Source organism: Nannospalax galili, unplaced genomic scaffold (assembly GCF_000622305.1).
Source record: "Nannospalax galili isolate Female #2095 unplaced genomic scaffold, S.galili_v1.0 scaffold851, whole genome shotgun sequence".
Classification (NCBI taxonomy): Eukaryota; Metazoa; Chordata; class Mammalia; order Rodentia; family Spalacidae; genus Nannospalax; species Nannospalax galili.
Genome location: NW_008330578.1, coordinates 661,426 through 686,339, shown reverse-complemented (window position 1 = coordinate 686,339; position 24,914 = coordinate 661,426). Strand labels below are relative to the sequence as shown.

Below are 24,914 nucleotides of genomic sequence, written 5' to 3'. Positions count from 1 at the left end.
ACAATGAGTCTTTCTGCAAGGAACAATATATTCTAAAATGAAATGAAGACCGTTTTTAAAGGTTAAAAATTCATTCAATTTTATGTCTGACAGGGCTTATACTGAGTTCAATGTTGTGTAACTGGATTAATTCAACTGTGAACCTAAAAATTTACAGCCACCTTTGAAAGAGATGTATCCTTGCTCTGGAATGTGTTACTGAATATATTAAAGCTGTAATGAAATGCTTCTAATCATGTGGTTATTAAATTGAAAAAAAAATTTAAATGTTAAGAAATAAATTTAAATTAAATTTAAAAATTAAAGCTAACAACAAAAAAAAGTCAGGTGTGGTGGTGGTGTGCACCTGTAATCCCAGCAGTAGGAGGTAGAAGCAGGGGCAGAGGGTGGTATGCTCACTGGCCAGTCAGTCTAGCCATCAGTGAACTCCAGTTTCAGTGAAAGACCCCATCTCTTCAAAATATAATGTGGAAAGAAATAGAGGAAGGCACTTAGCATCAATCTCTGGCTTGTACATGCACACACACATACACACACACACACACACACACACACGCAAGCAAGCACAACACATTTTTAATTAAATAACAGATCAAGTGATGAATAAACTTCAACTGTACTATTTACCTGAAGATACACAGCTTAGCACAGTATAAGGGACTGTGGGTGCAGCTCAATGGTAGAGCACTTGTCTGGCCCTGAGTTCAATCTGTACCATCTCTAAATTTTAAAAAGGGAGAAAAGTTTATTGGAAGAATTGTAGATTAAATAACATGGGGTACAGAATATAAGGCTAAGCTAGGAGTGGTGGCAACACCTGGAATGGGAGTGCTCAGGAAGCTGAGGCAGGAGGATGGAGTTTAAGCTAGCCTGGACTACATAGCAAAACCCTACCTTGAAAGAGGTAGGGGTGGAGGGCAGGAGTGGGGGTGAAGTTAAGCATGGTGGCTCATGCTTGTAATTCCAATGGTCAAGAGGTTGAAGCAGAAAAATCAGAAGTTCAAGGCCAATCCCACTTTTATAATGAGTTCATGGTTGTCTGGGCTACCTGATTTTGTCTCAAAAAATAAAAATAAAATAAAATAAAATAAAACCACAGAGGCAGAGGAGGCAGAAGCGGGGAGGAGGGGATGGGGAGAGAGATAGCCGATTTTGAACTATTTTGCTGGGTATGGTGATACACACATACAACAGTCTGTGCTATACCAAAGGTGAGGCAAGAGAATTAAGCCCTGTAATTTGAGACTACCCTAAGCAATTAGCAAGACTCCACCTAGGTAAAGGAAAAAAAAATTATGAGGTAAAATAATATTGTTCTTCAAGCCTCAGTGAAGAGTAAAAGAGTTTCTTATGTAAGTCTCTGTAAGTAACCAGGGTATACTAATGCTGCTATCATCTCTCAGGCTGAACATTAGATTCCACACATATCTCAACTTTTACCATCAGTACCACTGAAAAGGCAGCAGTTTCCTACTGCAAGGTGGGAGCTCTTTGGTGTCACAGAGACCTAATTCAATGACACCATTTTACTGGAGCAAATTACTTAGCTTCTCCTCATCTACACAAATTGGGGAAGCAATGCCTACACCCTGAGCTGTAAGAATTTACATAGTATATGACCTGGCAATGTAGTAAGATTGCAATAACTTACCACAATAACTTACCACAACACAAACGACTCCTACAGAAATGTCACTTGTGAAAATACCATATAAACTAGATGCCAGCTCATTTGGAAGCCCTATAGATGAGATAGCCCCATACATATCTTTTACAGCAACCAATGTTCCATTCAGAAATTAAACTATTCATGCTGTTTTGTTGCTTGGATCAATACAGTAATTTTATGAAAATGCCAATCTATAAGCTATCCCTACTCATCCTCCCCTTCATCATTCCTAGTAAGTCTTTATGAGTCAATAATTCTATATAGCCTTTGCTTACTCTTTTGTTTTTCCTGTAGAACACTAACCAACCCAGTATCAACAACTCACTTAGCCACCTAAACAATTTCTCTTCTGTCAATGCTCAAGAATTCCCTATATTTACCTGTAATTCCAGTACTTGGGAGGTAGAGGCAAGAGAATTGGGAGTCCAAGGTCAGCCACAGTTACAGGAGACCCTGTCTCAAAAAAAAAAAATAATAATAATAATAATAATAAGCAGCTGGGCATGGTGGTACAACGCCTTTAGTCCCAACACTCAGGAGATCTCTGTGAGTTCAAGGCTAGCCTGGCCTACCTAACAAGTTCCAGGGTAGTCAAGGCTACATAGGTAAGTCCCTGCCACACACACACACACACATACACACACACACACACACACACACACACACACACACACAAACCACCCAAAATTAAAACAAATAAAAATAAATAACCTATCAGTGTCCTGAATGACACTGACAGGAGCCCTCCAGGCATGGTCCAGTCAACTGATGCACATATGTAAGTATAGCCTGGTAAGTACAACAGTATTAAAAATGACTAAGATTCTCCTATCACCTGATGGTTGGCCAAGTAAAATGTAGAAAATATATTTGTATTACTCAGGAATAAAAAGACTCAAGTGCCAAGCCTGACAGCTCATACCTGTAATCTCCACACTCTGGAGGTTGCAGCAGGAAGAATGTCACAATTCAAGGCCAGCTGAGGCTACACTGGCCTACAGAGTGAGACTGTCTCAAAAAACAAAAACAAATAATAAAAGAGCAGCATATTAGACAGTTCCACATATATAAAATGCTTAGATCATTTAGTGCTTTGATAAGGGGGAGGAACTAGGAATGATTATTTGGATAAAGATGCTTGTTGCCAAGCCTGATGATCTGAGTTTGATTCCTGGGACCCACATGACCCACAAACTCCTAAAAGTTGTCCTTTGACCTTCACATGTGCACACACACACACAAACTCACACAATAAACAAATTTTATTTTCGAGACAAGATCTTACTATGTAGCTCTGGCTAGCCTGAAACTCACTATGTAGACGAGGCTGGCCTCAAACTCACAAGAGATCTACCTGCCTCTGCCTCCCAACTGCTGGGATTAAAGGTGTGTGTGCCACCTGGTCCAATTGATGTGATTTTTTTTTTTTTTAATTTTTAAAATGCTTCCCCGGGGCTAGAGAGATGTCTCAGCAGTTAAGAGCACTGACTGCTTTTACAGAGGACCCAGATTTAATTCCCAGCACCTACATGGTGTCTAACAACCATCCATAACTCTAGTTCCAGGGGATCTAAGACCTTCTTTTAACCTCTGTGGGCACTGTACAACTTGGGTGCACTTACATAGATGCAGGCAATACATTCATACACACATAAAATTAAAATAAATAAAATGTAAAATGCTTCCTGGAGAAAGTAACAGATCTGAGTGTTACAAGACAGCTTTCCTTAAGCAGTAAGCTTTCCTTACTTAGGGAGAGGGAACAGTATATACGGAAGTACATCTCCATGGGACTAGAGAGGAATAACTGAGGATACTGCAAGAGATAAACACTAGACAGTTAGATTTTGATTGAACATATCCTGGGAACTTACTAAGGAATTGAAGCTTTTGTTTTGTTTTGTTGTTTATTTACTATTTTATGTGTATGAGTGTATTGCCTGCATGTATGTAAGTATACCCATGTTGTACAACGCCCATGGGTCAGAAGAGGCATTGGCCTGGAACTGGAGCTATGGACAGCTGACAGTCACCATGTGGGTGCTGGAATGGAACCTGGGTCCTCTGGAAAAGCAGTCAGTGCTCGTAACTGGAGAGCCATCTCTCCACCCCCAAGCTTTGACTTAAACAAGGATTAGTAAATACATGGCACTTAGTACTACTTTCCTCTCTATGCTTGTAGCAGATGTGACAACTATGTCACCGAGTTCTTAAGCAGCCTCCTTATCTACATCCACAAAATCCTCCCCTCAACCCATTTGCTCTCATTGAAACCACTGAGGGATCTCAAATAGGCAAGTAGCTTCATATAAATTTAAAACAAAACCCAAAAAATTTCAGGTGGCTGTATGAAGGTAGGGAAATTAGGTTGCAACCAACTGGGCAAGAAGTGATGAGACCTTGAACTACAATAATGGCAATGGGAAGAGCAAAAAGAACACCAGAAACTAAGGAGGTAAAACCAGTACAACCGCAGTAGCCAGCTGAAGCCCCATGACAGCAGTCTAGCAATCACTATTTTCCAGCTACAATATTCCTGGCATATAGCAAGGGTTCTACACCAAACTGTCACCTTTCTTGTATACATTCTCCCACTGAATCCTCACCATACCAGAAGGAAGGTACCATCATCATCATCATTCCACAGAAAAGGAATCTCAAGGTTAAAGAGGTTAAGTGACTTGCCCTAAATATACAAAAAGACAGAATAGTAGGAATGTGATTCTGACATAGACTTCCACTTCAAAACCCAAGTGCTTATCTGTGGCCTCCAGTATCCAGCTTAAACAACAGGTGGGTAACAGTGTTGCTAACACTGAAATGATAAGAGGCAACTAGAAAACAGACTGGAGTCAAGGACTGGGGTGTTCTCACTGCATTCTGGTAGCCCAAGCCTCAAACAAAGAAGATACCCAAGAGTGTGTGTAGTGAGAGAGGGTAGTCAGGGATGGGCTAACCCAGGAGAGGTGGTTTAAAGAGGTCTACACAGAGAGTCACGGAGGGAAGGAAAAGAATCAGGCAGACTTCAGCAAGATGAGTTTGACCCCAAAAGGGTCAAACTCTACAGAACTATATGTATATTAGAAGGAAGAGCCACTGAAACTACAGAGAATGGTAACACTTAGGGCGTGAATTCTAAAAAGGGTTGGAGACTGCCTGATGTTTTCTAAATCTGTTAAGGTGTCAGAATTGGGAGAGCTTGTTACAAATATAGATTATGTTTCCACTAATAGTGAATGCTATGGTTTGATTGTTTTGAAGATTTATTTTATTTTTTTATGTATGTGTATGTATGTCTGCCTGCAAGAGTTTATGTGCATCACATGCATGCAGGTGCCCACAGAGGCTGGAGGATGTCAGAGTCTCTGGAACTGGAGTTACAGTTGTAAACCACCTGATATGGATGCTGGGAATAGAACTTGGGTCCTCTCCAAGAGCAATAAGCATTCTTAACCGCTGAGCCATCTCTCCAAGCCCCTACCTTCAAATTTTTACATTGAACTTTAATACCTTTAAATGTATCTGGAGGTGGGATATTCAGAACCTTTAATTGTACCTGGATATAAGACATTTGAGAGGCAATTAGATCATAAAGGTGCAAGCCTTCATTAAATGGGATTGGTGCCTTAAGAAGAAATACTTGGAAATATGAACTCTCTATCTGCCATGTGGGAGTACAGTAAGAAGATATCACTTGCAAACAAGGGGAAAGTTGTTACCAGGAGGAACCAAATCATCCAGCATTTTGACCCTGGAATTCCCATCCTCCAGAACTTAAGAAATAAATTTGTTTTATTTAAACCTAATTGATGGGTTTTGGTTATGCCAGCCAGAACTAAGATTTTACAAGTGACTTGGTCTCTTTATGCTTACTTCCTCATCTCTAAAATGGAAGTAAGTCAGGTATGGTAGAACACGCCTATAGTCCCAACACCTACATGGCTAAAGCAGAAAGATCTCAAATCCAGGTTAGCCTGGGCTACAAAGCAAAATTCTGTCTCAAAATACCAATTTTTTTAAAAGAAAAGAAAGGAAGGTAGGAAAAGGGGAAGAAAAGAGAGACTAGAATGGTCTTCTCGTATTAGTTACTATGAGAACTTCTCTATGTTTAAAGATGCTCATCATATAAATAGCATGTTTGAAAATTACCTTTTAAGCAATCTCAGTTATAGGAACTTTCTATCTTCTTTAAAAAATATTTTTATTGGGGCTGTAGAGATGACTTAGTGGTTGAGAGCGCTGGCTGCTGTTGCAGAGGACCCAGGTTCAGTTCCCAGCACCAACATGCCACATGTTAGCTAACAACCATCTATAACTCCAGCTCCAGGGGATCTGACACCTTCTTCTGACCTCCCCAGGCACTGAACAACATGAATGCATTTATATACATGCAGGCAATACACTCATACACACGAAATAAAAATAGTAAATAAAATACTTAAAATATATTTTCTATTGATTTTTTTAATTCCCAAGGAGATTTTTAACTTGAGAAATATGGGTAAAAGTCCATCCTTTCAGACAGACAAGTAGTAAGAGAGGAGTGGATCTGAAGGCTTATCTCTCAATTGTCCTACTGTTTTTTTTCTTTTTTTTTGTCTTTTTTTTTTTGTCTTTTTGAGACAGGGCCTCCCTGTAGCCCCAGCTGTCTGTCCTGGAACTCATTATGTAGACCAGGCTGGCCTTGAACTCAGAGAGATCCACCTGCCTCTGCCTCCCAAGTGCTGGTTGTCCTGCTGTTTTTTAATAACTAGTGCTTTGCCTGTATGTATGTACATGCACCAGGTGTGTGCAATGCCTACAGAGGCTAGATGAGGGCATCAGATCCATGAAACTGTAGTTGCCAACCACTGCTAATCACCAAGTGGGTGCTGAGAACCAAACCCGGGTCCTCTGCAAAAGCAGCCAGTGCGCTTAACCACTGAGTCATCTCTCCGACCCCCAGTTCTTATCTTACCCAAGAACAAAAAAGTCTTCACTGCTCAGTTGGTGGTCTTGTTATTTATTCCACAATTCCAAAAGGGAAGAAAGATCCCATTTGGGGGCAAAAGCTAGTAACAGTAACAGATTTGGTATCCAGGGTCGGATATAATCCAATCAGCGACACTCGCCATGGGAGAATTGTTTCTTGTGAATGAGAAAGCAACCAATCGGCAGTGAAAGAATGTTCGGAATTTTTTTTTTTTTTTAATCTGTTTCTGGTATCTACTGTAAGGCAGAAATGCCTGCCTAAAAAGACACACAGTGGGAAATGCCCAATCCCTGGGAGACTTCAGTTCTGATAAACTGAGAGAAATCTCCACTGGAAGCTTGGGGCTCTTGACAAGAATCAGGAAGTTGACAGCCCTGCAAGGACCTTCCTGAAACTTCCTGCCCATAAGACTTGGGCATGGCATCATATATGTCCCTGTTACGTCCTATTGTGTTTATTTACATCTCCTGAGACCCAGGTTTCATGTAGTTCAGAATGCCCTGGACTGTCTAGATAACAGAAGATGAACATGAACTCCCGGCCTTCCTGCCTCCAACTCCCAAGTTACATATCCTCTCTTAAATTCCACATTTTCTCTTTTCTAAAAATCTTCCCTGCACTCTAGACAGCCAGTTCTCATATTCTAGAGCTCTTATTTATTTTTTTTTTCTTTGCTTTTTGAGACAGGGTCTCCCTGTAGTCACAGCTGGCCTGGAACTATGTAGATCAGGCTGGCCTTGAACTGGAGAACAGCCTGCCTCTGCCTTTGCTTCTGCCTCTGCCTCTGCCTCCTGAGTGCTGGGATTAAAGGCATGTGCCACCACGCCTGGCCAAATTCAGTAATTTTTAAAGGAATGTTGCAAATTATAAATTTAAAGAAAGCAAAGAAAGAGGGCTAGAGAGATGGCTCAGTAGTTAAGAGCAATAGCTACTCTTCCAAAGGACTCAAGTTTGGTTCCCAGCACCCATTATCAAGCAGCTCTCAAATACCTCTAACTCCAGTTCCAGAGGATCAGATGCCCTCTTCTGGCCTCTACAGGCACTGCACTCACATGCACATACCCACATACAGACACACTCACACATAATTAAAAATAAAAACAAATCTGCTGGGCATGGTAGCACACGCCTTTAATCCCAGCACTTGGGAGGCAGAGGCAGGTGGATCTTTGTGAGTTTGAGGCCAGCCTGGTCTACATAGTGAGTTCCAGGACAGCTGGGGCTACAAGGAGGCCCCATCTCAAAAAAGACCTAAAATAAAATAAAAATAAAAATAAAAAATCTTTACAAAGAAAAGAAGGAAACAACAAGTAGGAAAAAGACATTAAAAAGCTAAAGGTATGGAAATACATATTTTGGTAAACAAGGTTAAAGAAAAGGAAAATGTTTTTGGATAAGAAAGGTTTCTTTAATCTCAGCATTTGGGGGGCAAAGGCAGGCAGATCTCCATAAGATTGAGGCCAGCCTGATCTACATAGTGTGTTCCAGGCCAGCTAGGGCTATGGAAGACCTGTCTCAAAAAGCCAAAAAATAAAAAACAAAGGACAAACAGGAGCTGGAGAGTACTTCCTGCTCTTCCAGAGGATCTGAATTCAGTTCCCAGCCACATCTGGTGGCTCCAGCCCCAATGAATCCAACATTCTCTTCTGGTCTCCCTGAGCACCTGCACACACATGGCAGACACACAGACAACACATTTACACACATAAATAAAAATAAATCTTAAAAAAAAAGCAAGCACACTCAAGAATAGAAGAGTGGGCTAGTGAGGAAAGAACCCAAAATGTCTAAATTTTTAAATTAAAGAGTTTTTTACAGAGTATAGCTTTAGTGTCAACTTGACACGCCTGGGTTGAGGGAGCCTCAATTGGGGAATTGCCTCTATTGGACTGGCCTGTGGCCATGTCTGAAGGGCATCTTCTTGATGAGTGATGTGGGAGGGCCCAGCCCACTGTGGGTGGTGCCACCCCTAGGCAGGTGGGCCTGTGTTGCATAAGAAAGCAGGCTGAGCAGGGGCCAAGGGAGCAAGCCAGTAAGCAGTATTCCCCCATGGCCTGTGCTCTAGCTCCTGCCTCCAGGTTCCTGCCCTGAGTTCCTACCTTGGGCTTCTGGATGAACTATGACCCAGGATATGTAAGCTAAATAAACCCTTTCCTCTCCAAGTTGGTAGTGGTCAGAGTGTTTTGTCACAGCAATGAAGGAAAAAACCAGGACAGTGTCATACACCTATAATCCCAGGACTAGGGAGGCAGAGGCAAGAAGATTAGGAGTTCAAGGCCATCCACACACATAAACACTAAATAAATGTTTAAAAAAAAAACTTTAAAGTAGGGGCTGGAAAGCTGGGCATTGTGGTACATGTCTTTAATCCCATCATTTGGGAGGCAGAAGCAGGTGGAGATCAAGGCCAGTCTGGTCTACATAGTAAGTTCTAGGCCAGCCTGGGCTCCAGGGAGACCCTGTCTCGAAAAGACCAAAAAATAAAATAAACAAAACAGAACAGTAGGGCCTGGAAAGATGCTTCAGTGGTTAAGGGCACTGGTTGCTCTTGCAGCAAACTGAAGTTCAATTACCACCACCCACATGGTAGCTAAAAACTGTCCAATGCCCTCTTCTAGCATCCATGGGCATTACACTTACATATATTCAGGCAAAACACTCATGCACAGAAAAATTCCAAAATTTTTAAAATTTTATTTAAAGTACTGATAAAGCAACAAAGTTTTAAGTATTTTGTTTTTTATTTTATGTGTATGAGTGTATTGCCTACATGTATATAAGCGTACCCACGTTGGTGCAATGTCCACAGAGGTCAGAAGAGGGTGTAAGATTCCCTGGAGCTGGAGTTATGATAGTTGTTAGTCACCATGTAAGTGCTAGGATTTGAACCCAGGTCCTCTGCAAGAGCAGCCAGCGCTCTTAATCTCTAAGCCTTCCCTCTAGTCCCACAATAAAGTTTTCTTAAACTACTGATCTCCTCTTAGTAATAGTCACAAAGAAGTGGTTTAATGAACAAAAATTTCATTTCATCAAGATAATTTCTTGTGTTTTCTGCTGTCTCTTAGGTTTTCATTTCTTGGGGAAATTATCTTCAAAGAAGGCTTGGTGTTTTAGTTTCTTGGGATTTGTGACAGAGTCTCATATTGCCCAGATTGGCCTGCAAGTCCCTATGTAGTGGAGGCTGGCCTTGAAGCCCTAATCCTCCTACCTCTAGCTCCTATATGCTAGGATTATAGGCATGTACCACCATACCCAGCTATTTACCTGCTTTAAAGTCCTTTAAGTGATCATTTTATGACTTTGGTCAAATAAACAGTCAATATTTTATATTATACTATATTTGACACCCTATATAGTTCTGTAAAAAAAATTTATATATATATTTGCATCTGAGGACTTAATATGTTGTGTGTCTGAGATTTGTCTAAATGTTATGCAAAAGTTTATAGAGTTAAAGTTATGTAGATTTAATATATTCAAAGCAACCAATAAGTGCTTTTATATAACATGCAGTGCATCTAGTTTAATCTAGATGTTAAACACATAAAACAATCAATAAAACTCTTGTTATTTCTGTCATCTGTATACAGTGTCACACAGGAGAAAAGATCCCATTATTTAAACAGTCCTGTTTAGAACCTGGTTTAGGGGCTGCAGAGGTGGCTCAAGGGTTAAGAGCACTTGCTGCTCTTGCAGAGGACCCATGTTCATTCCCCAGCACCCACAAGATGGCTCATAAATGCCCGTAACACCAGTTCCAGCAGATCCAATCCCCTCTTCTGGTCTCCATGGGCACCTGCCCAGATGTGGTACACTTAACAAAACATTCATACATATAAAATAAAAAAAAATAATTTTTTTAAATTTAAGGTGATACAAGGGCTGGGAGCTCGATGGTAGAATGTTTGTGTAGCATGCTTGATGCCCTGGGTTTGAGCCCCAGCACCATAAAAACAAAATAAAGATAATACAAACATAATACTCTGATACAAGATGTTGAAAATGGGGGAGCCACTGCATGTATGGGGGCAAAGAACTCTATACTTTGATAAATTCTACTGTGAACTTAAAACACTTCCTGAAAATGGTAAGCACATGCTCCTGTAAATAATCTCTCACCTAGGCCACTGTAAACAATCCCAATGAAACCTATTGGGTCATCAAAAAAAAAAAAAAAAACATGAATTAAGTTAATTTTTCTAAATCTCTGCTCCTTCATTTACAAAATAAGAGTAACAGTAGATATCTTAAGCCAGGTGTGATGGCTCACTTCTATAATTACAGCATTGGGAGGCTGGGGCAGGGAAAATGCCACAAGGTCCAAGTAAGTCTGAGCTACATACAGAGTTCCAGGCTCATCTGAGCTAAAAAGATTACATTTTCAATAAGTGAGGGAGAAAGTATTTAGCACAGTATCTAGTACATAGTTACATAAATTAGTTTTGAATATATGTTGAAGCCAGGCATGGTAGGTAGTACAGGCTTAGAATCTCAGCACTTGAGAGATGAAGGCAAGAGAATCAGGAGTTCAAGATCATCCTCAGCTTCAAGTTCAAAGCCAACCCAAGTTACCAGAGATCCTGTCTCAAAAAACCAAAAATCTAAATAAAATAAAATAAGCCAGGTGTGGTGGCCCACAATTTTAATCCCAGCACTCGGGAGGCGGAGGCAGACAGATCTCTGTGAGTTCAAGGCCAGCCTGGTCTACAAAGTAAGAGAGGTCTCAGCAATCAAGAGCACTGACTGCTCTTGCAGAGGACCTGGGTTCGATTCCCAGCGCCCACATAGCGGCTACAAACCATCCTTAACTCCAGTTCCAGGGGAATCACAAGCCCTCTTCTGACCTCCGCAGCATTGCATGACACGGGTGCGCTCACATACATGCAGGCAATACACTCATACACATAAAATAAAAATAATAAAATATTTTTAAAAAAAGAAACTACTTCATTTATTTTCATTTGCTTCTTCATCTATAAAATAGGAATATCTGCCTCCCAGGATTATTGGGAGAGGACAAAGCAAATGCATAGAAGTTATTTTTTAATTGGTACATGGTGATACACGCCTATAATTTCAGCACCTGGAAAGCTGAAGCCAGAAGCCTTCTCTGAGTTCCAGGTTAGCCTTTGGCTACAGAATGAGACTGTCTCAAAACAAAAACAAAAGCAAAACAAAACAAAACAAATAAAAAGTTAATATATATATACATATGCTGAATTTAACACAGTAAAGCAAGTATTTTTCATTTCTGCCTAATGTAATTACTCATCAATGCTGCTATACAACTGTAAATGAGTGTTAGCACCTTCAATGTGCTTGTGCTGGCTGAGACTGTCCATGTTTTCATTGCTTTTGATCTATACTACAGCAACTTCTCACACTGTAACACTGCTCACAAAATAGCTTCAATTTAACAGCTGTTGTCAATTTATAGTTCCTTATGCTTTGCCTCGGTTTTCTTTTTTGAGACAGGATCTCCCTGTAGTCCCAGCTGGAACTCAGTATGTAGAGCAGGCTGGCCTTGAACTCACAGAGATCTGCCTGCCTCTGCCTCGGAGTGCTGGGATTAAAGTTGTGTGTCACCACGCCCGGCTCAGTTTTCCTTTTTATCTGATATCCATTTTTATCTTTTTTTAATATTTTATTATTTTTTATGTGCATGCATGTATTGCCTGCATGTAGGTAAGTGCACTTGTGTCGTGCAATGCCTGCGGAGAACAGAAGAGGCTGTCGGATCCCCTGGAACTGGAGTTACGGACAGTTGTCAGCTGCTATATAGGTGCTGTGACTCGAACCCAGGTCTTCTGCAAGAACAACCAGTGTTCTTAACCACTGAGTCATCTCTCCAGCCCCTATTTTTATCTTTTTAAAAATATTTTATTTATTATCCTTACTTTATGTGTATGAGTGTATTGCCTGCTTGTATGTGAGTGCACCTGTATTGTGCAATGCTGCAGAGGTCAGAAGAGGGCTTCAGATTCCCCTGGTTAAGGACGGTTTGTAGCCACCATGCAGGTGCTAGGAATTGAGCCTGGTCTATGTATCAAGTTCCAGGACAGCAAGGGCTACATGGCAGGGAGGGAGGAAGTCAAGGTCAAGCAAGTGACTGAAGGCATCAGCATACTTCTGTACCTTCCAGGTAAATAATCAGAGCATAGAGTCTCTTAAGTAGTTTATCATGGCCGATACTAGGCTGAGCAGAGAACTGGTACAAATAGTTTCAAAGTCATTGAATTCAAAATCCTGAATAAAGTTTAGTCAAACAATTCTTTCCTGAGATGGTAACCAAGACTCTAGCTAGCCTTTTCCAAAGGTCCATGAGCCAGCACAGCTCACAATATCCTGCTGTTAAATTCATTTCCCAAATAGATGGCAGCTTGGCAGTAGCTGTCTAGACCTAACAGTATAAACTGACTAGTCACTTTTAACATATGAAGACAAAGTGCCTATAGCAATAAACAGCCAATGGAAGATCTAGATGATTCCAATGAAGAACTGCTACATTTGCTTTCAAAGAAACAAGACTCAAAGAGAGTAACGGTCCCCAGCTGTAAATCCATGAACACAGGCAGGCATGGTGGCACATGTCTGAAATCCCGGCACTTGTGAGGCTGAGGTAGAAGAAATCATAAGTTCAAGGCCAACCTGGGATACACAGCAAGACCCTGGGGGGTGAGGGATGCTGAAGGCTGGCAAGATGGCTTAGCAGGTAAAGGCACTTGCTGTCAAGCCTGATGATCTCAGTTGAATCCCTGGAACCCACATGATGGAAGAAAGAACTGACTCCCACAAGTTGTCCACTGACCTCCACATATGCACCATGGTACACTGTACACACATATATAATAAATAAATAAATAAATAAATAAATAAATAAATAAATAAATAAATGTAAAGAAAAATAAGTTGAAAAAGTCCTGTCCTCAAATAGGCTACAATCTGGGAATGGAAAAAACACAAAATACCAAAACTGCACAGTGAAGTATGATTGTTAGACAAGCATATCCAAATTGCAATGCACACAGAGGCATTCTGCTGAACCTGAAGGATCCAAGGGAAAATACACAGTAACAAATAAAAACGGGGCTGGAGGTGAAGGTCAGTGGGAGAACACTTGTCTAGCATGAAAAGCCTGAGTTCAATCCCTGGGGGAAGCAGGGGACAGAGAACAGGGGCAGAGGGAGGGTCAGAATTCTTGGCTCAAGTCTTAAAGTTGGTCACACACAAAAACAGCATGTTGGGACATTCAAGGGGTTCACTGTAACTTAATATGTTTTAGTATTAGTAAAATATTAGGCCAAACAGAACTGGTACAAATAGTTCTTTAGTCACTGAATTCAAATAAAACTTGGTTAAATAATCCTATTTCCTGAATATGGTGACAAGTTGAGCTAGGCCTTCAAAAGGTCTATCAGTCAGTCTCAAAACTATAATTTATAAGTGGGTCTCAAGTGCCAGAGGAATTATAGTAGAGGAGAAACTAAAAAATCTGAGGGACCAGGTCAAAAAAAGGTCTTTGTGAGATGCTGAAGCAGAAACATGCCAGATGTTCATATTTTGAAGCCAATGAAATATTATTTACTCTGAACTGAAATTAAAGACCACTCTAAAATGTTGGGAAATTTTCACTAAGGCCAGGACTACAAGGGATTTAAGAACCAGCTATTTCAAATCACTATGACCACTCCTCAATTTTCCTTTTAGATACCAGATTTTTTTTTTCTCTTCTCAGGGAAAAAAATTAAACTGAACAATTCTATAGCAAAGCTTGTGAACCTTCTGTTCCTCAAAAACACGTCTGAACAAAGTGCTAGTCTATCAAAGTAGCCCCAATTCAAGAAAGATGACAAATCTCTCCAGCATCTAGAGGCTTCCATAAAGATCAAAGACAGATCTCTTGATGCCAGCAGAAGAAAACCAGAGAAACATCCTGATCAAAGGCCACACAACACAAGGCTGTCTGCCATACACTAGTGCTCTGTCATGGGAAATATCCACTACTCCCAAACAAGGATGCCAAACAGTTACCTTCTGGCTTCTCCATTGAAATGTCCAGGGAAAAAATAGCCAGTGTCAATAGCCTTGGACTTTAATGTGGACTCCTGCTTACCAGTCCTAAAGAAAGATGATCTCAACAATTCCTCCTACCTTAGCACCAGCAGATGCACACTGAACACTTACCTTCTGCATCAGACCACATAACTGAGCCCCTCATTTCCACATAGCACCTGGCCACATTTCTACTATTTCTACTTAGAATAATGGCCCCTGAGCTCAGGTATGGTGGCTCATGCCTGTAATCCAGCACTCAAGAGGCTGAAGCAGGTAAACTGTTATAAGTTCATGGCCAATATAGGCTACAATGTGAGCCTGGCTTTAAAAACGCAGCCCTTGTATAGTAATACCTTGTAACTTTGATTAACACCTAGCATTGATCACCTATAAAGCACTTATGCTCTAGCCTGGCATGTTAGCCCACACCTTTGATCCCAGCACTCAGGAGGCAGAGGCAGGCGGATCTCTGTGAGTTCAAGGCCAACCTGGTCTCCATTAGTGAATCCAGAAGCACTTATGCTCTCATCACCATCACCATTCCACACTACAACCTACAAAGCTCAGAGGGGTTAAGAACTTATCCACGAAGCTAGAAAATAGCTCAGCATAAACCAGGGTTGTGGTATACATTTATAATCCCAGCACTCAGGAGGCAGAGGCAGGAGACCAAAATTTAAGGTCATCCTCAGCTACACAGAGTTTAAGGCCAGTCTGATCTACATGAAACCCTATCTCAAAACAAGAACAACAAAAACAAAGATGGGATGACTCTACAGACTATGCTCCCCCCATTATACTAAGCGACATTTAGAATATTCTAAAGAAATAAAAAAATTCTAGCCAGATGTGGCAGCACACACATGCCTATAATCCCAGAACTTGTGAGGTGGAAGCAGGAGCATCAGGAGTTCCAAGTCATCCTGAGCTACATAGGATCCTGATTCAACAAAAAAGAAAAAAAAAAACTCCAAGCCTTCTTTCCAAGATTTTCTGAAGTTGATTCACTTGAGTATGTAGCCAAAAATACTTCTTCCAATAATTATTCTTCCTTCAAAGTAATGTATGAACCAAATTTTACTTTCTTTGATCAATATCCCAGATTGAAAAAAAATCAGTTATTTCAAATTATTTATTTATGATTTAAGTGTCTTAACTATTTTTCATCACAGAATTTCGCAAAGGGACAACTTTTTACTAGGATAAAGTTAACAAAGGAAAAAATAATCAGGTTTACTCTACATTTTATGCAGTAAAAACTGAGACAAGCAGCTTCAAACAAACTGAACCTTACCTCCATCTTATTTCTGCTATTACAGGGGACAGCACTCCAAGTCAACAACATAGAGGATAAGTAAAGCCTTTATTCTCTCAAAACCATAGCAGGGGGCTGGAGAGATGGCTCAGCAGTTAAGAGCACCAGCTGCTCTTGCAGAGGACCTGGGTTTGGTTCCCGGCACCTACATGGTATCTAACAATTGTCCTTAACTCTAGTTCCAAGGGATCTGACACTCTCGTCTGACCTCCAAGGGCACTGCATGACACAGATGCACTTACATACCTGCAAGCATAACACTCAAAATAAAATAAAATAAGATAAATACAATAGTAGGGAAGAGAGTATGATGACTGCCTCAAGAACCTGAATACGTACACAGTATTTATGAATCACTGCTCACTGAAGCACACATGGAAACAAAATGCTTTACCCTTTGGTTTTTCTACATAAGTTTTTAAATTTAACAGATATATTTAAAATAATGCAAAACCCCATAGCAAAGTGAACATATGCTAAGCTTTCTGCATGAAAACATGTAAAGACAAGCAATTATGACTACTCAAAACTAATGTAATGCAAAATCTTAACTGCTTTACTGATAAAAGCTTGTATATTCATTTCTTCACACATGTACAGCTACCCCTAAACTATAAACTAACACTATTAAAATGTCAAAAAATCACCACTATAGAGCTACCTAATACAGTGACTGGCATAAGGCAACAGACAATGAGTTTATGCAAGAATAAATGACTTGCTGAGTGTGGTCTATAATCCCAGCACTGGGAGGCTGAAGCGGGATTTCCTGAGTTCAAGGCCAGGCTGGAGTCTAGGCTACATATTGAGTTCCAGGCTGGCCTGAGTTACAGTTTGAGATCCTGCCTTCCCTCCCCCCCCAAAAAAAAAATTAAAGAGAAAAAAAATTTAAAAGAAAACCTTTTAACAGAAATAACTTTCTAAAGATTCAAGGAATTAGGGGGCTGGAGAGATGGCTCAGTGGTAAAGAGCAGTGGTTGCTCTCACAGAGGACCCTGGTTTTGTTCCTAGCACCCTCGTGGCGGCTAGCAAGTGTCTCTAACTCCAGTTCCAGAGGATTCGATACCTCTTCTGATCTCCGCAGGCATTGCACAACGTGAGTGCACTTACATACATGCAAGCGTAATACTCATGCACATAAAATAAAAATAAACAAAATATTTTAAAGATTCAAGGAAATAATTCCTAGAACAATTAGAACTATCAATTCAGTTACAAAAATAATTACCTCACTTCTCACCTGGCAATTAATACTAGTCTCCAACTAGGCAATAACTCCTAAATAAAATCTAGGTAAACTCAAGATGGTACACTGATTGTGATACTGGTTTTCTTCATATGGGTTTCCCTTTACTATAGACAACAAACCAACTTTTGCCTGAATAGTCCATACAGAGCTTTGGCACACAACTGCAAGCCTTAGAGCTGTAGTTTGCACACTGCCTATCAATGACATTGATAGTAACAGGGAAATACAATGTACAAATCAAAATCACCGAAGATGGAAAACATTTCTAGTGATGATAATGTCCTGTGAGAGTTAGCCAGGGTATTGAAATGATACTAAGATTTAATAGAGTCAATAATCATTTCATGGCAGTAAGAGAAAATGAAATTTCATGTATTAGGGATCTAAAGAGCTTTGAAAAACATAAATTGGTAGAGTTTTCACATCCTTCTCTACAGCTGCCCACACTAAAATAATGGAACACAAATTAGTGAAAGTCTTTTAAATTAGTTTAGCTTTATAAGAATTGTATTGAAGGCCCCCAAGAATTTACACAGTGTCTCCGTTTATCCTTACAAACAATAGTCATAGTGCTAAAAAGAAAGTATGAGTCACAATTTAAAAAAAGGAGAAAGGGGAAAAAGTGAACAGAGGAAAGCTTTGAATTCAAATACCACTAAGACATTCTTAAATATTGTTAGTGACAGTCACTGCTTTGACTTGAAATAAGAAGGAAACGTCCACGTGGTCCTCTTCTCTGCAACAAACTCATTAAGCCTCCCAAATGCCCATTCCAGCTTCATCCACTAAGTCCAGGCACCAATACAGCAGGCCACATCCGCCAGCAAGAGACAGTAATCTAACAGATCTGAGTCACCCACTCCCCCGCAGTAAGAGGTCATTCTCTATCAGGAAGCCCACTCTGCAAAGGTCTCTTGCTCTACTCCCTGCCTGCCACCACCATGACCCACAAAAAGCCAATTCTCCGACCTCAGCAGCTGCCAGTCCTCTTCTACCCTCCCGATCACAATTCCCACCGGCCTCACCCTAACCCAAGGCAACCAATACTATTTATTCACTTGTGTGCCGCTACTCACTGCTAAGACAAAGTTCCCTACCTGAAAACCACTCTTTACCAGATCCTTCAAGGCCGCGGAGAATCCATCCAGTTCTTTGCTCAACTCTTTTGTGCCCAACTGATCTCCTGCCTTTCCAGGAGCTAGTCACCAGTTCCCTCAGAGAAGCTAAACTCTCTATGCTGCTTCTCCAGCCCAAGCCTAGTCTGACAAATTCCCAGACCTCTCAAGGGGAGGATACGCATCCCTATATGCTTTAAGGACCAAGCCACAGAGGCCCTTAAAATTCCAAACACAACCCCCCGGCAAGCCACGCCACGGTATGGTCAGCCTCCGGGCGCTGGTATCAAGCGCCAAAGCGCACAGCCACTGTGGTTAAGTCTCGGGAATTATGACTCCCTTCCTTGACTACTAAATAATCCCCAAATATCAAGCCACTGAAACCCCAGATCGAGGCCAAGACCCCCGCCAAGGCTCCAGCCACTGGAGTTTCCCAGGTCGGACCCAGCGCCCCCAAGGCCCAAGCCGCCAGGACTACCTTGCTGCCTCAGGCAGCTGCACGCAGGAAACCGTGGCGGCGTCCCCACTCTGACCCCATTGTTGCGGGTCCCAGCAGCCCCAGCAGGGAGTAGGGGTCCAGCAAGGACTCTCACCTCCCGTGCCACGGATCCGGGCCGCACCGGACCGGGCTGGGCCGAGGGACCTCGTATTCCGCTGCGTCTGCCTGGACGGGGTCTGTGACGGCGGGAGCCGGAGCAGTAGCTGAAGCGGAAAGCACCCAGCCAGGCCCGGGTGCCGCGGGCGGCTCCGGCCGAGCGTCGGTCTTCTCCGGCGGCGGCGCTATCAGCCTCCGCTAACGGTCCGCTCCAGAAAGCTTCCCCCTCCTGGGCCCGCTCACCCGGTCACCCGGACGGAAACACGCACCACCGACAGCAAGGTTCCGCTGTGAGCCCAGTCGTTCTTTCCCTGCCTAAGACAGAAACGGTGATTCTTGCCTGAATAAAAATTACTACAGAGGACCTTTTCTGGAATAAATGAGACGTAGAAATGCAAGGCCAGAATCTGCCTGGAATTGAGGGGTCCAACTGAACTGATTTGCATTCCCTAATTTTAACCAACAAGACACACTAACCTGTCGGTACAATTGAGCCTGAGCTCCTCCTTACTCCTCAGTTTTGGATAACATCCCAGGCTTACCACGAACGAGATGATGCAGACACGAGGCTTTACATTGGGGTAAGGTCATTTCTAATATTGCCAATAATGAATGCTACTACTACTGTCGCCTCCAATCAAGGATATTTTCGAACTTCAAGAGCCCCTCAAATTGATGCGCACCTTGTAATTCTAGACCCTTTCCCCTTCACTCCTACGTGCCTGGGGGTTCCTGTTGGATGAAACTGTCTTCAAAATTACCTATAAAAGAAACAGAGGCAAGGGATGGGGGCTTGATTACTGACACTCAAACACGGTTTAAGGTTACAGGATTTCCTCCCTGAAGTTGGGGATTGCTATCACGTAAGCTCCACTTACCTATGAGACTGTATTGTTGGCTCTTTCCACTACATTCCCAGGCTCGCTCTTCTCCTCCCAAAAAGTGAATATGGGTGAAAGATGAAAACATTAGGTAAGTGGATCTATTTTTTGAAATTTTTATTTTGTTTTCCCCATGAAATTTAGAGTATAAAAATTGCCTTAACCCCCACCTCCCTTGTCTTCTGGATCTTCACACCTCTAGATACCAGATATAGCTATTTTCAGAGCAAATTAGGTTATAAAAATACAAGTGCAGCTGAGCATGGTGGCACACGCCTTTAATCCCAGCACTCTGGAGGCAGAGGCAGGTGGATCTCTGTGAGTTGGAGGCCAGCCTGATCTCTATAGCGAATCCAGGCCAGCTGGGTATACAGGGAGACCCTGTCTCAAAAAGACCAAAAAAAAAAAAAAAAAAAACAAGTGTATTATCACAAATTAAACATTTTTGGGATTTTTTTTTTTTTTGGTCTTTTGGGAACAGGGTCTCTGTGTAGCCCCAGCTGTCCTGGAACTCACTATGTAGACCAGGCTGGCCTTGAACTCCCAGGGATCGCCTGCCTCTGCCTCCCTAGTGCCGGGGATTAAAGGCATGCGCCACCGCGCCGGCTCAATTTGGGATTTTAAATCTGAAGCAAAAAGTGTCATAAATTTCACATATTCTCAATTTTCCATTCTCATTTATCCCCTTGGCTTCTGAGATTCAGGAAAGTTTACCTTGATATTCTTCTCCCTTATCTCCAGCAACTCTTCCAAAAGACTCTGGGTATCAATCATTTGCACCTGAAATTTTTATCATTGTGTCATACACATAAACACCTGGGTTGCCATTTATATTATCTCCTGGAAGTAGCAAACATGTTCTGCTTGTCTAAAGGCATTTTGATATCCTCTTGAAACAGTAGACTCACAGATTAGAAAGCAGCATGCTCAAAGTTTCAGGAGGTTCTTTGCTGTCTTAAGTCAGAACAACTGACTTAATCCTGGGCTGTAAATAAACAAAGCATGTCTCAAAACTGCTTTATTTCTTGTGGCAGCCTGAGGTCAATCTTTCATTTTTCCCCAGTTGGCCTCCTTGTTGGACTCCTTGGGTGACAAAGCAGTTTTGGCTTCAAGAGTGAAAAGAAGTTCAAAAGCTGGACATGGTACATGCCTACAATCCCAGCACTTGGGAGGATGAGGCAGGAAGATTGCTACAAGTTTGAAGTCAACTCAGTCTACATAGTAAATACCAGGCCAATCAGGGCTCCATAGTAAGATTACAAAACAAAAGTTGAAACAGGTTCACAAGAGAGCCCTAAAGATTCCCAAAGGGACAAAAATGACACCAATAAGTCTAGCTAGAGACTTGAGAAAGAGTCCTATTATTTCACCACCCCACAATAGGATAGGAGTCCTATTATTTCACCATCTGTATCTCCCGATGGCCTGGAACTCACTATGTAGAGCAGGCTGGCCTTGAACTCACAGACAGCCACCTGCCTCTGCCCCCTCAAGTGCTGGAATTAAAGGCGGGCACCACCATGCCAGCAGTTGTATTACTTTTTCAACAGTCATCTTATTCTGGTTTTTGTTGTTATTTTTTGTTTTGAGATAAGAGTCTCACTATGTTGCATAAGCTGGTCTGAAATTCGTGAACTCAAGCAATGCTTCCATCTCAATCCCTCAAGTAGTTGGAACTATGGATGTGCACCATGTGTACCACTGTGCCCAGCAAGGACATAGTCTGTTTCCTCCCAAAGTGTGGTTTTGTCTTTCTGTGCTGAAGAGCAAATTCAGGGCTATTTGCATGCTAGGCAAGCAAACTTACCTTTGAGCTATCCTCTCAATCCTAGGATTTCTTCCCCCACTTTCTATTTGCATACTTTCCTCATCACCCAGGTTATAATATCCTGGAAGTTCTAAAATATTTTATTTATTATTTTCATTTTATGTGTATGCATGTATTACCTGCATGCGTCATGCAATGCCTGCGGAGGACAGAAGAGACTGTCAGATCCCCTGGAACTGGAGTTGCAGACAGTTGTTAGGGAAGATTTTTTTATATTGTTTTGGTTTTTTTTGGTCTTTTTGAGACAGGGTCTCCCTGTAGCCCCAGCTCTCCTGGAACTCACTGTGTAGACCAGGCTAGCCTTGAACTCACAGAGATCTGCCTGCCTCTGCCTCCCAAGGGAAGTTTGTTTTTTTTTTTAATCCACCCTGGTATTTAATCAAGTCCTGGCCCAATTTCAGGACTATAAAGTTTCCCATTTTGCAATTATTTACTGGGTACCAATCTTATAGTTTTGGATGTTGATAACAAGACACAACAGGCAAAACTTTAGGCATCTTACAGCTGTTATTCATTTACTCCTTGCATCCATATTGTAAAAAGTGAGCACCAGGGCTATAGCAATGGTTCAGTGGTTAACAACACTGCTGCTCTTGCAAAGGATGTAGGTTCAGTCCCCAGCACCCACATGGTGACTCTTAACCATTTGTAACTCCAGATTTAGGGGACCCAACACCCTCTTCTGGCCTCTGTGGGCACTGCATGCAGATAGTAGACATACATACATGCAGGCAAAACACTCATAACATAAAAATAAATCCTTTTATAAAAGTGAGTGTCATTCTACCTCAAAGGTAGAAAAACTGAGTGTCATTCTACCTCAAAGGTAAAAAGACAGGTGGAGTTTGGATAGATCCAAGTTCAAAGTCCATGCTTATAACCACACACTAAAATAAATGAAGCACTGTATTTAAAGTTGTTTGGAGGAATCTAACCTACAAAGTGTGATTAATAGAAATCTGCCCCCCTACAACTGGGGACAGTGCTGCATGCCTGTAATCCCAGAATTCAGGAGGATATGGCAGGAGAATCACTCATTTGAGGCCAAGTAGGCTACATAGTAACTTTCAGGTCAGCCTGAGTTATATAACAAGTCCCTATTACAAAAAAAAGAGAGAGAGAGAAAAGGAATTCTATCTCACCTTGGATATTCATTGTTCTTAATTATATTTATTGTTGTTGTTTTTTATCTTATTGCCCAATTTGTATTTCAGATGCTGATCTTACCTGGGGCACATCATATTGATCTGGAGAGAACTAGTCTCTTTTCTCAAGTAGTGCTGGGACTAAAGGCATGTACCACCACACCCGCCTATAGCTTACCTTCTAAACAGGGAAAACAAACAGCATAAATAATTTCAAATGCTATTACATAAACAGAGAACTATATGGGAGAAAGCATATTCAGAGATAGCCATTGAGTAAGACCATCCTTAATGAGGTGACCTGTACCCTGAAACATGAATGCCAAGAATGTTAGAGAGCACCTTGTAAAGGATCAGGGAAGAATTCCAGGGCTAGATCTCAGGGGTGGTATAGGATTCAGTAAGTACCCTTCGATGCCTGTCCAGGATGGTAGAAAGGTAGCCACTGGTTCTTCCTCCTGATCCTGTGATCTTGGGGAGGTCACTGTTGGAGCTGGCCCTGTGAAGGGTGTGAAGAGGAAGCAAGTGTCTTAAAGAAGCAGACCAGTCACTGTAACTGATAAATGACCATGGGCATTTGACAAGTCAATAATTGATGACATAGAAAAAGTGACTAAAGGACAACCTGTTGGTACGTGTTCATAATCTGGATATTCCAGAGGCTGATACAGGAAGACTGGAAGCTCAAGTTCAGCCTGGGCTGCAGAGTGAGTTCAGGCCAATCAGAGTAATTTAATGAGGGAGGTAGAGAGAGTGTCAAAAGTTAAAGGCCAGCCTGGGTTACATAGCAAGTTCAAAGATAACCTAGGCTATATGAGACTCTGTCTCAAGAAAGCCCAAAAGAGAAGGTAGGGTGGAGATCTAGCTCATTGGTAGAGAGTATACCCTGGATTCAATTCCTAAAACAGTCAAGGAAAAGAATTCCATTCTGGGGCCTGGAGAGATGGCTCAGAGATTAAGAACACTGGTTGTTCTTGCAGAAGACCCAGGTTTGAATCCCAGCATCCACATAGCAGATAACAGCTGTCCATAACTCCAGTCCCAGGGGGTCCAACTGCCTCTTCTGACCTCCATGGGCATTGCACGACACGGGTGCACTTACCTACATGCAGGCAATACACGTATACACATAAAATAAAATAAATATTTTTTAAATTTTTTTAAAAAAAGAATTCCATTCTGTTTTTTCATCAACCTTGGGGTTGATGTTGCACATCTATAATCCCAGCTAGTCAGGAGGTTAAGGCAGGATGATTAGGATTTCAAGCCCATCCTGGACAACATAGAAATACCCTGTCTTGTTTGTTTGTTTGAGTCAGTGTCTCTCATATCTCAGGCTAGTCAGAATTCCATGTATAGCCAAGAATGACCTTAAAGTTCCTTCCTCTACCTCTTGACTGCTGGGATTAAAGCATATGTTACGACTCCCAATTTATGTGGTGCTAGTGATAGAACCCAGGGATTCTTGCATGCTAGGCAAGCACACTACTATCTGCACCGCATTTCCAAACACCCTGTCTCTTATATAAAATGGGCTGGTGGTATAGCTCAGTGGTAGACTATTTGCCTAACATACACGAGGTCCTGGGTTCAATCCAAATCCTGGCCACCCTATTTCTAAAATGTAATTTTATATGTTTGCCTCTCTCTCTCTCTAGAGAGAGGAGAGAGAGAGAGAAAGAGAGAGAGAGAGAGAGAGAGAGAGAGAGAGAGAGAGAGAGAGAGAGAGACTCTGTGCCTGTGCCCTTAGAGACCAGAGAAAAGTATCAGATTCCCTAGAGCTGGAGTTACAGATGGTTGTTAGCTGCCATGTGGGTTCTGGGAACAAAACCCAGGTCCTCTGCAAGAGCAGCAAGTGCTCTTAACCACTGATCCATCTCTCTAGTCCACACCACTCTATTTTAACCTCTCTGCAGAGCACACAGTGTCATCAGATTATTTTGTTTGGTTTAATTTTTTAAATTTTTTTTTGGTCTTCTTGAGACAGGGTCTCGCTGTAGCCCCAGCTGTCCTGGAACTCACTATGTAGACCAGGCTGTCCTTGAACTCACAGAGATCCGCCTGCCTCTGCCTCCAGAGTGCTGGGATTA

The 24,914-nt window shown here is 41.8% G+C and overlaps 1 protein-coding gene across 6 annotated transcripts in view; it reads right to left on the bottom strand.

Annotated features, from left to right (window-relative positions):
* The window catches only part of Rad54l2 (RAD54 like 2), a 126,338-nt gene extending 107,147 nt beyond the window's left edge, over nucleotides 1-19,191 (bottom strand). For 5 of the 6 annotated variants that reach the window (XR_003846532.1, XM_008849614.3, XM_029554368.1 and 2 more), the window contains exon 1: nucleotides 18,969-19,191. The gene's annotated coding sequence lies outside the window, so the exon portion shown is untranslated. The other variant, XM_029554364.1, reaches the window with a different exon arrangement.
* Nucleotides 19,192-24,914: the final 5,723 nt, after the last annotated feature.